Consider the following 11,964-nt stretch of genomic DNA (forward strand, 5'->3'; position numbering starts at 1 on the left):
TTCATCATGTTGGTTTCCAACAGAGGCTGGTGATCATTTTCTGAGTGTATCAGGGCACTGAAATGCTTCTCAAAAGCATGATTTTCCCAGGAGGAGTCAATGCTCTCTGATCCATCACCTCTTGAAGGTATTAGAACATGAGACTTAGAAGGAAAACAGAATACCTGACTGGATCTCCAGTCCAAGGAAATAACACTTCACTCGGCAAATTTCCTCTGGCTCTTGCAGAGGACAATTAAGTCATGTTGCACATGATGTAATTATCTACATTTTTACTGCCTTTTGTGTCTTAATTACTATTACAGTATGCTTGGCAAGCCATCGCCAACAGCTTACAACCACAGCCTTTGACTACATTATTTCATTCATTACATTATAAAAGCAGCCAAAAAAAAAAAAAATCTGCAACACAGGCCTTGGTTTCTGTCCAGCCACAGCCCTCCAAGGTCCCCCAGCTGATTGTATGGGCAGGACTATTTACTCATTTTAAATGAATTGCCCTCAATTAGGCTGCACAGCATCTTTTTGGCACATTTTTACAACAGCTGAAAATGGCAAGTATCAGCCCCTGGGTAGATGCTGCTCTCTCTATTTTTATGGGGTGGGGTTTTTTTTCTGTGTTGTGAGGATGGGAAGAGCAAGTTCCTGCACACTCTCAATGTTCTGTGTCAACTTCATCCCAAAGGAGAACCAGAATTAGTTTGCATGTAGAAGGTTATAAGGAAAAAAAATCATATTCAATATGATTTTTGTTTCTTCTGTTCATGTTGTCCTCCTCCAAGGAAGGCTCAACTCTGAGAAAAGCTCTTCTGCTGTCAGAGCACCTGTAGTGTTCCCCTCTCATGCAGGACCTCTGGAAGCTGAAAATGGGGCTGGTCTGCACCAGCACCGGGGACAGCAATTTTCACAGACTTTCCAAGAAGTTGCAGGAATGTTAAAGGTTTCAGATGTCTTTCCTGCATTGTGTTCCAAATCATGTAATCCTATTAAGGATAAATGGATTGGAAAAGGAAAGAAAATGAAGAGGGACTCTTTACAAGGACATTTAGTGATAGAACAAAGGGGAATGGCGTCAAACTGGCAGAGGGCAGGTTTAGATTGGATATCAGGAAGAAATTCTCCACTGTGAGGGTGGGGAGGCCCTGGCACAGGCTGCCCAGAGAAACTGTGGCTGCTCCATCCCTGGAAGTGTCCAAGGCCAGGTTAGGTAGGGCTTGGAGCAACCTGGGCTAGTGGAAGGTGTCCCTGCCCATGGCAGGGGGTTGAAACTGGATGGTCTTTAAGGTCCCATCCAACACAAACCATTCTGTGATTAACAAAACATTACCTTTTCCAAATTACATTAAAAATATTGTTGTATAAATCGTAGAATAGAATGGAATATTCAGTTGGAAGGGACCCACAATGACCATCTAACCCAACTGCATGACCAATTCAGGGTCGACCAACAGTCACAGTAAGGGCATTGTCCAGATGCCTCTTAAACACTGACAGTCTTGGAGCATCAACCACCTCTCTAGGAAGACTGTTCCAGTATTTGACTCCCATCTAAGCCTCCCCTGGCACAACTTTGAACTGCTTTTTAAATTGCTGCTTTTTCACTAAAATATTCATAATTCTCTCAAACACTTGACAGTCTCTGGCACATATGGCCAGATTAGCTTTTCTCTTGGAATCATACTCATTCATCCATCTTCAGATTACTGTCAATTTATTGTGGTGATGAAAAAAGCAATGGAAAGAAATTCAGTTAATGCCAGTGCAATACAAAAAGCATCCAAAAAATGAGCTTGAGCCAGAAATGTCCTATGCCTGGAGCACCACAAAACACAAGATGGTACCTGGCTGCATCTGGCCTACAAACTAGACATAATCATCTCACCAAGTGTCCCAGCAATGCTGAAGTTAGAGGAGATAGGACCAGAATTTTGCAGCATATTAAGATTCTATGGCTAAACCTTTCACCAGGTTAGCGACATCAAGAATATCAAAATGACATATTTTTGTGTTTTAGGGAACAACTTCAGCTGACACCTGATATACAACCCAGGAAAAGGAAATCAAAAAAGAGCCCGCGCTTTCTGTCAGTTTTTTACACCTCTCCACTGTCTTGGTGACTCAGTAGTTTCACCTTTCCCTCTTTCTGGATCATTCAACCAGGGAAAAGAAGGAAAGGGCAGGTTAAAGCCTTTCAGTTACACCAGGGCAATGCAGTCAGGGATAGATGGGACTGGGGAGTCCCCAGCCTGCACTGGCCCATGACTGTGACATAGTTATCACATATAGGGATGATCCAACTGCCTTCAGGCCACAAGCACCCCACTTAACCCACCTGAGGTTGTGCAGAAGGCGGAAAGCCAATTGAATAATTCATTAGAAGTTACTACCTATAGACATCTTTCAAAGATGGTGAGAAATCAAGAACCACGGTCAACGAACAGACCAGCATCTCCAAATAGCCCAGCCAGGTGCAGTAATGCTGCAGGCAGAACAGGTGGGATATTTGCTGCCATGAATATGTCAGTGATTTATTTTTTATTCATTTCCATTGCTCCATGCAGGAATGTACTTTCAGTGGACTTGTCAGAAACCCAACAGGACGATGAAGAAACGCTCACTCAGGACACTCTATTGAGGAAGTTGCTGAACTTGGGCTTCTATAAATGCCCTTTTGTATTAATGAACTTGTTAAAAGGTAGTTCTTTTCTGTTTGATGGAGCTTTACCATAAGCACAGTGAAATGAAGTTGATATTGCCCTTTAGATTATGACACTCCTTGCTGAGCATATCAAATTTGGATGGAGGGGTCATGTCATTTTACATTGGACCCCAAAACCAGTTGCTTCTTTCACTCTACACCTTTTCAAAGCTTCTTGGAAAGCTTCCTCTGTTCCTCCCAGAAGATATTTTCACAGCAGAAAATCAAGTCACGTAATTATTCCATTCTTTGTTCCAAAGTGTGTTTAAGTATGGTATAAATCCACCTTCCAGTAAATACAGAGGCCACCATCACTGCTCTATGACTGGCCTGTAAATTAAAAATATTTAGACTCAGATTAATTTCTGAGATTCATTGTCAGAACAGAGAGTTGCTCGTAAACAGGGAAATTTAACAAGTGTTCTTTAATAAATAGTTGGGGGAAAAAAACTGCAGTTACTGGTCTGTTCATACACCAGAAGTGATTGATTATGGACTTATGATAATGGTAGTTCATTTTAAGAGCTTCCACGGGGATGTAAATCAGCTTTAATTAAAAGATAATACGAAAAATCACTTGTTGAAATATGAGTTTGTGAATAAAAGAGTGATAAATTACATGGCTGATTTAATTGGAAAGGAAGCGCTCTACCGCGCTTAATTCAGCTCTATCTATTTTCACCCAAATGTATGCACTGAAAGCATCTTAAAGATAACTCTGGTAACATTTTTTTAAGCAAAAAGAAGCCTCAGCCTGTGATTCAGTAGTGGCATCCAGGCAATATGGGGTGATTTACAGGACTTAGAGTAGTGTTGAGGAAGCACATCTAAAATATAGCAGTGTATTTTGGAGGATCCTCATATCAGCAGCAGCACAGAATTTCTACAGGGCAACTCTTCTGTTTAAACATTTGGACTTTAAGAAATCTGAACACACCAAAAGGTGTTTTGGGTGGGTTTTGATTGTTTTTGGGTTTTTTAACTCTTAATGCTACTTCTATGCTAAATGTAGGTGCACCAGGGAGCAGCCCCAGGCTCTGAGAAGCTCCTGCAAAATGGGCAGCTGAGCAGAGCTTCTTAAGATGTAAATTGGAGGACACATGGTACAGAAGCCAGGCTATACCAGCAGAAATCCTGGAATGGACCAAATCCAAGCTTCAATCACAAAAGAGCTGATTTTTACCTCCTCTAAAGGTCTTGGGAATTAACTAATACAGTCAATCACAGACCATAGAAAACAGGGAGCCAAGTTGATTGAGGGTAGACTTGTCCTACATTTGTATGTTGGGCTCCAGACTGATCTGTTTCCCAAAAAAGTAAATGAGTCCATCAGGGACTGAGTGGCCTGTTGTCACTGGAAGGATCCTTAGTTTCCGAAATAAGTAGAATACCTACTTTCTGCAAGTCAACCCCCATGGGATGACTGGGCATCTAGGACCTGTCATTTTGTCATCCCTATATTTCATACTGAACACAATTTTTCAGCTTGTTCTGTTCTGAGGCAGACGCCCCAAAAATATTCCTGAGAAAGTATGCAGTCGAGTAATGTGGGTAAATAAATCTTTACATGCTTGGGAAGGACTATTTCTGTGCTGGATTTCTATTGCCATAGCAATTTGCAGTGGGAGGGCTGGTACTGAAAAAACACTGGTTGAGTAGAGGAACCACAACAGAAAATAGTAATAAAAGAGCTGCAATGTCAATATCTTGAAGTCTGGACGTATCAGCACCTTGTATCAGAGTGATCCTCTTTTACAGGAGATTGACGCTTTGAATTCACTGGAAAATAGTAAAAAATATGCTATAAACAGATATTACAGGCCTTTGTATCTCTGAGAGTTTTGTCACTCTAAGTGCTACTGATCACCACTTCAACATAAAGACAATCTCTTCCTTGAGTAAGACAGGAGAGCAGCTGTTACTCCAGTTTGACAAGGGGAAGTGCCGGATCCTGCACCTGGGATGGGAAAACCCTGGTTGTGTGTAGGAATGAGAGGCTGGAGAGAAGCTGCAGAAAGGACCCTGGGGGTCCTGGTTGGTGGCCAGTTGGCCATGAGTCAGCAGTGCCTGGCAGCCAGGAGGGCCAACCCTGTCAGGGAGGGGATTGTCCCGCTCTGCTCTGACCTGGGGTGCCCTCACCTGCAATATTGAGGCAGTTTGGGGCACTGCAATATAAGGAAGATATAATGAAGCCATTACAGAGCATCCAAAGGAGGCAACGAAGATGGTGAAGGGCCTTGATTTGAAGCCGTGTGAGGACACTGAGGGCACCTGGTGTGTGCAGCTGGAGGAGACTGAGGGGAGACCTCATCGAGGTCTTCAACATCCTCATGAACTGAAGAGAAGGGGCAGACACTGAGCTCTTCACTCTCATGACCAGTGACAGGACTCAAGGAAATGGCATGAAGCTGAGTCAGGGCAGGTTTAGGTTGGGTATCAGGAAAAGAGGGTGTCACTGACCAGAGGGTGGCTGGGCGCTGGAACAGGCTCCCCAGGGAGGTGGTTACAGCACCAAACCTATCTGAGTTCAAGAAGCATTCGGACAATGTCCTCAGGCACATGCTGTGATTCTTGGGCTGTTCTGTGTGTGGCCAGGAGTTGGACTTGATGATCCTGATGGGTCCCTTCCAGCTCAGCATATTCTGTGATTCTTACATCTGTGACATGCTTAGGTTCTTCCTTTACATTGTCCAGAGAAGCTGTGGCTGCCCCATCCCTGCAAGTGTCCAAGGCCAGGTTAGATGAGGCTTGGAGCAACCTGGGCTAGTGGAAGGTGCCCAGGCAGGGGGTTGGAACTAGATGATCTTTAAGATGCCTTCCAACCCAAACCCAAACCATTCTATGATTCCTTTAACTTTCAGTGCAATATACTCTTTGTTTAGTTGTTTTATTGTTTGGTCTGACCAAAGTTTGCTAAATAAACTAAAATATGACTAAAGAACGATTCTAATGATTTTTCATTCCTCTGAAGGTGGACAGTACACTCCAGCTGCTCAGCTGGCTCAGTGTATCTGGCTATGAGGTCCCAATTATTCTTGTAGAATTCCATTACCAGGAAATGGGGAGACTGGCACGTCCAGGGGGTGTCTTATCCCACCTATTTGAGATACTACTCTGAAACAGAGGGCACAAATCACTCACTAAATGCCGCTCTCCTCATGCACTGGCAAGGCAACCCAGCTCAGCCACCCATAAGTTCAGCACCTTGTTCAAAGTCAGATGACCCCTGTTCCAGGGAGAAATCCATCCAGCTCCCTAAGTTACCTGATGTATTGTGGTGTTCAACCAGTTGGATTCCCTTTGCAGAGAAAATGCAGCATTTGCACAGTTAATACATGATCTTGCCTTCAGGGTAGAAGTTCTCAGTATAAAAATCTCTTATTTTGGAGGCAGGTTGGTTTTGGTACAGATTTATTGGACATGCAGAAAAGCCTATTATTACTTCTCCCAGCACCTCCATGAAAAGGGGACTCTGAAGTGATTAAACACAATAAAATTATAACTCTGACTCAAAGGTAAAACCACCTGCCTCGCATCCACTTTGTTGTGCTGAAGCAGTAATAAAGACAGTTAGAAATTTAACTGGGGGCTAATTTGGCTTGGTGTCCTCACAAGGGGACAAAATGCCATATGTAGAGAGTAACTGGGACTTCTCACTTGCACATCAGGTGTCCCAAGAAGGGACAGATAAGCCAAAAACCTACAGTTTGATTTACAACAGCCATGATGACATTTTACAGTTGTGAGGAGAGTCAGAAAAATGCTCGAGCAGAGTGTGACAGTGGCAAAAGGAAAACTTCCTTTAATTTTGTATTTTACTATTTTTTTTTCAAGTATAGGCACTTCTTCTAGACTACCCAAGGGCTTTAATCATCCAAAAGTGCTGTCAGTCAAAAAGAGAGAGGATGGAGTGCCTTGCACCAGTTACAGTGGATCGAATTCATCTCGGGGTCGATAGTGCTGGAACGAGCCGTTGTTTTGAATGACTAGAAGTGGAGAGAAAAACAGAGAAAATAAGAAGTCTGTTGGAAACTGAACTCAGCTTGCTGACTAGCATGAAGGGTTCATCAAGGCCTTTAAATCAAACACTATTCTGGATCTCCTTACTTGTGTCCTCTCGGTTGCCCTCCACTTCCTTTCCTTCTCTGTGTATCGAGGGGTCTCATGTTTCGTGCATCTCCAGCTCTCTGTGATTACTCCCAGGAGCTGGCTTGGCCAGCTGCTAAACTGGTTCTTCCCCAGCGACCTGCTGGACTTTAGGTAGTGTATTTCTCAGGTGTTATTCAAGCACTTTCAGCAAGACTTTCCTTTTCAAGACGTGATTTAGATCAAGTAATCTTTGTTTTCAATAGCGCTGCATCATAAAATTAGGCAATTACTCTTGTAAATCTGTCAGGGCTCTAAGCAATTATCTAATTTAGAACAGTTAAAATAAAAAAAAAAGGCAGGAAAATTCCAATCTCTCGTGTGCATTGCTTAGAGGAATTAACCTGGGGGATATGGGTGTGCTAATGAAATCTGTTCTGTTGGGTCAGCAGCCAGAAATGTCCATGAATATATGGGCAACCCGAGTGTTCCTTTGGCTGCATTCATCCTCCTTTTCTGTTCCAATGGCACCAAATTAGAAAGATTATTGCAAGGAATCAAATTTCTGCCCTCAGCTATCCAGTGGAAGGTTATAGGGAAGACAAAACCAGACCATCCTCAGAGGTGAACGCCAAAAGGACAAGAGGCAACGGACACAAACTGCACCAAGGGGATTTTGGGAGGATATAAGGAACAGCTGTTTTCAACATGAGACTGGTGCAGCACTGGGACAGGTGCCTGTGGAATCTCTATCCTTGGGGATTTCAGCACTCAGCTAATAAAAACCTCAAGCCTCATGATCTGACTCAGAAGTGAATCCTGCTTGGAACGAGGGTTGGACTAGAGACCTCCAGAGATCGCTTCCAACCTAAATGGCTCTATAATTCGAACAAGCAGAGACACAATTCTATAATTCTGCATTTCCTACAACCTTGTCAAGTAGAGGCAAGGTTGACTCAAGCAAGACCCTTCATCCTGTCAAGCTGAAGTCATGTGAAGAGGGTCTTCAGTGCCAGAACCATGGAAGTCCCTTCAGTGTGAAGTAACCGAGGTGTGTAACTGAGATGAAGCTAAGGTTGGATCAGAATTTATTAAAAACCTAGTACAGGAGTTCTTCAGGGACATTTTCATAGAATCATAGAATGGTTTGGGTTTGAAGGGACCTTAAGGCTCATCCAGTTCCACCCCTCCTGCCATGGGCAGGGACACCTTCCACTATTCCAAGCCCCGTCCAACCTGGCCTTGAACACTTCCAGGGATGGGGCAGCCACAGCTTCTCTGGGCAACCTGTGCCAGGGCCTCACCACCCTCACAGGGAAGAATTTCTACCTAATATCCCATCTAAACCTGCACTCCTTCAGCTTAAGGCCATGTCCCCTTGTCCTATCAGTACACACCCTTATGAAATTTTAGGCTAAAAGTATTATTCCCTCGAAATGCTAAAAAATAAGGAGGACTAACTAAAAAAGCTTTAAAGCAAATTGCACATGCAAGCACACTTTTCCTTATCTCCCCCCCTCCCAGTGTTCTGTCACTCTGAGACAACAACTCCTGGGCTCAGATCTCGCTCCAAACACAGCATCTGACATCACTGAGAGTTTATCTGTGACAGTGAAACCTGCTGTTGTGGGAAAGCTGCTTTCTCCCCCCCAGTCCATCATGGAAGCACCATGCCCAGCTCCACACAAGCATCCACACATATTCCAAGACGTCCCTATTTTTCACAAAGCAGATGTACTGTTTCCCAGCCAGTTCTACTTGAGAGAGTCCCTACATCTTCCTCCATCTGCTCCCCAGGCCTACACAGGCAACAAACTGTGCAACCTTGCAATGATGATCTTGGCTTTGTGCCTCCACCAAAAAGAAAAAAATCAAAAAAAAATCTATAATTAGCTTCTCTCAAAAAACATGAACATAAGACCGTAGATATTTTTGATAAAGTTTGAGTGATGATCCTAAAGACAGCACAGGAATATTTTAGAGACACAAATGTTTCAAAGCTTCCTTCTGGACATTTGTAATTTATAACAAGCTTTTAATATTGAAGGCATGACTTTAGTAAGAATGGAAACAGGATAAGAAATGCTTGCTAGGGCAGCTAGAAAGGCAGGATACAATTTCCATTGGAATTTTACCTTGCCCTTCCCCCCAGTGAAAAATTTCAGTGTTTCTTCAGAAGAGCAAATTCCAATACCTTTGATGGTTGGACAGATCTCAAGGTCTTCCTTCAGATTAGATGAACATGTGAAGTAGGAACAACCCCTGAGGCACAAAACATTTAAAATCCAAATTTTAAATACCTCTGAATTTTGAAAGGGGTTGAAGGTTCAAGGATTGTCCCTTACAGGAGGGAAGAACAAAACTGACATTGGAGATGAAATACAAGTTTGATATCATAGAAGATGAATGGTCTTAATACCTGAATGTTTTAATTGTATGTTAACTGTAAATCACAGACTGTCTGAAGTGGAAAGACTTGGCCTTACCTTTTCTCCAGAATCACAATTAAAAATAATTTTTACTTCCCTCACATTCTCCTGAATTTAGCTGTACCTAATTTCAATTGAATGTTCCTGTTGTAATCAATTATTTAATCCCCACTTCACTTCCCAATTCAATGCCACTCCTATTAATGTTTTCACTGAACAATCCCATACCACAAACAAAACCTCCCCACGCATCTGGATGAACACTGGGGGAGGCAGAGGCTATAACAATTAGACATTATTATTAAAGAACATAACGCTAATGAGAACAGTTGTTCAAAAAAGGAACAGCATTGTTAGAGGGGAATAAACACCCTGAAAAACAGAGCAATCAAAAGAAATGACATTCACGTCAGCAGCAACTGTGACCTTACAACCTCTTATCCACGCTGGAGTAAATAGATATTTGCTCATGCATAAACACGAGAAGGAGAACATGTCTCAAAAAATAAAAGATTAAACTTTGAGAACATCCACAAACAACGAAAGAAAATAAAGAGGCTACAGACACCTCTTTGGTGCACAGTGCTGTGCTCCGACCTCCTGCACTTACAGCCCACTCCTGGGAAGCCTTTCTCCCTCAGCCTGATCCAAAACACAGGGAAAGTTGTTGGTAAAATGGTAGAATACAAACTAATCATCTCTTCTCGGGGCTCATCTGGGCATCAAAACCTGCGTGACCCAGGCTGATGTGCGAGAGATGGAGACGAGCTGTGCATTCTTCTCAAACCCAAACCCTTTCTGGACCTCACTGAACTCACTCAATTTCTGTGAATCTTTGGTTTTAAACTCTCTTAGGTATGGATGGATGCCCTCACCATTGGAACTGCTGTTAATGTAAGACAGAATCCAATCAAAACAAGGTCTGCTGGGTGGCATTAAAAGTATATTTAAGAATAGAAGAAAACTTTAGTCAGACTTGTCCACTGCAGTTTGTCCTTCACCTTCTTGTAAAATATCCAGTATCACAGAAATATAGAACTGCAGAATGGTTTGGGTTGGAAGGGACTTTAAAGATCATCTAGTTCCAATTCCCCTGCTGTGGGCAGGGAGGCCTTTCATTAGACCAACCTGGATAGATCTAGTCTACAAAACAACAGGATTTCATCCTCTTGGTGCTCCAAATCATGGAATTACCTGCAAAGGTTGGATGCCAAATCCTGCAGTAGTGTCTGGATCAGTTAATCCAATTCTGAGTCACATGTATTTTAAAAGACCATGTGGGAACTTGCCATTATCCAGGGCTGGGGTGCAAATACAGAGCACAGTTGCCTTGTTTTTGATGGTAGCAATGCTGGGGACTGAAAAAATGGCCAGGAAAGCAACCACGGAAACCATATGGTTGTTCTTAACATACACAAGGCCTGAAAACCAACTTCAGCCTTATTTCTCAATCCAAATATTAACCATTTTTAATTGTTGTGTAGCTTCTGCAGCCCTTAATAAAATTAAATTGGTCACACAGCCTGGGCACAAAACCCAAACAAGTTTGTGAATTGTGGGCTAGAACTGATTCCAACTTCTGTGTAACAATTGCAACCGGGCTTAGATTCCTGCAGGAGCCTGGGACAGACAGCCTTTGGATTGCAAATATCCAAGCATTCCTTTTTTTAGCAGAAATACTCACAAGAAATGAGTTTGGAGATCTCAGGGGTGCATATTTGAGGCTCCAGAGGCTCTCTGTACACACACAAGTATGTTGTTCATGCCAGAGCTGCTCATCCAATCAAGGAACGGAAATGCTGCTCCTGCTTGTGGTTCATTTACCCAAATGCTCCCAAAAACCACAGCGGAAATTTAGAATAGTTGGGACCACTATGACAGGGAAGATATTCCAAAAATGCATGATAAAAATTCTAACATTACACTCAGAAGCCTGTGCTGCTCCCAGAAGGGGAAAAAGGGAAAAAAACCCTGTGTTAAATGGGTTCCCAACACCTGGAACAGCTACTGGGAAGAAAAAAAAAATAATATTTTGAATAAGCAGCAGATGAGATCTGGAAAAACCAGCATTTTGTTAATTCATTATTGAGAAGAGCATTGAAGTCTTGCATTAAGTTACATTTCAACTTTATTAGCCAAAGAATTTGCTATAATATGGAGTAAAAGGCAATATTTAATTGAAAGTTTCCCTTTTATTTATGGTTAGGAGAACATGAGAGGGCTCAGGTCTCTAAATAAGCCTCTGGAAATAAGAAACCATGAATCATGAGCTCTCTCTAGTGTTTTAATGTCACACTGCAGTGAGGAACCAAAAAACCCTTCATGTTTTACTTAGCATATTCATAAACCATTTTCGTTGTCCACCTTTTCTATATTGAAGCCAATAATCATTTGCTTAAACTCTGATTACTTTTGTTAGTATTTTGTTAGTATTTAACAAATACTTACTCATCTGGCTCTCCCATTTTACAACAAACTGGACATACTGCAATGTTTTGATGTGCATTCTGATGTCAATTAATATCAGAACAGAAAATTTCTGTTTATTTTGCAGACTCCAAGCATGGCAGCATTTATCATGGAAAATCCACAGCAAATTGTTAGTGAGGATTTTACTCGTTACCTTCAGCTTAAGACACAAGACAGAGGAAAGGAGAGGGGAAAAAAAGCAACAGCTAAAAATCTGAAGCATTTCACGGGGGATTTATAAGAAATTCTCAATTCATTCATGACCTGGTTTTCAGAAACAAA

At 42.3% G+C, this 11,964-nt stretch overlaps 1 long non-coding RNA gene across 1 annotated transcript; it reads right to left on the reverse strand.

Moving 5' to 3' along the window:
- Positions 1-6,474: 6,474 nt before the first annotated feature.
- Positions 6,475-7,232, reverse strand: LOC135421664 (uncharacterized). The gene is made up of 2 exons (XR_010434152.1): positions 6,806-7,232; positions 6,475-6,684 (listed from the first exon to the last, which is right to left on the reverse strand). It is a non-coding gene; the product is annotated as an uncharacterized LOC135421664 (long non-coding RNA).
- Positions 7,233-11,964: the final 4,732 nt, after the last annotated feature.

This window comes from Pseudopipra pipra, chromosome 1, assembly GCF_036250125.1.
Source record: "Pseudopipra pipra isolate bDixPip1 chromosome 1, bDixPip1.hap1, whole genome shotgun sequence".
NCBI lineage: Eukaryota > Metazoa > Chordata > Aves > Passeriformes > Pipridae > Pseudopipra > Pseudopipra pipra.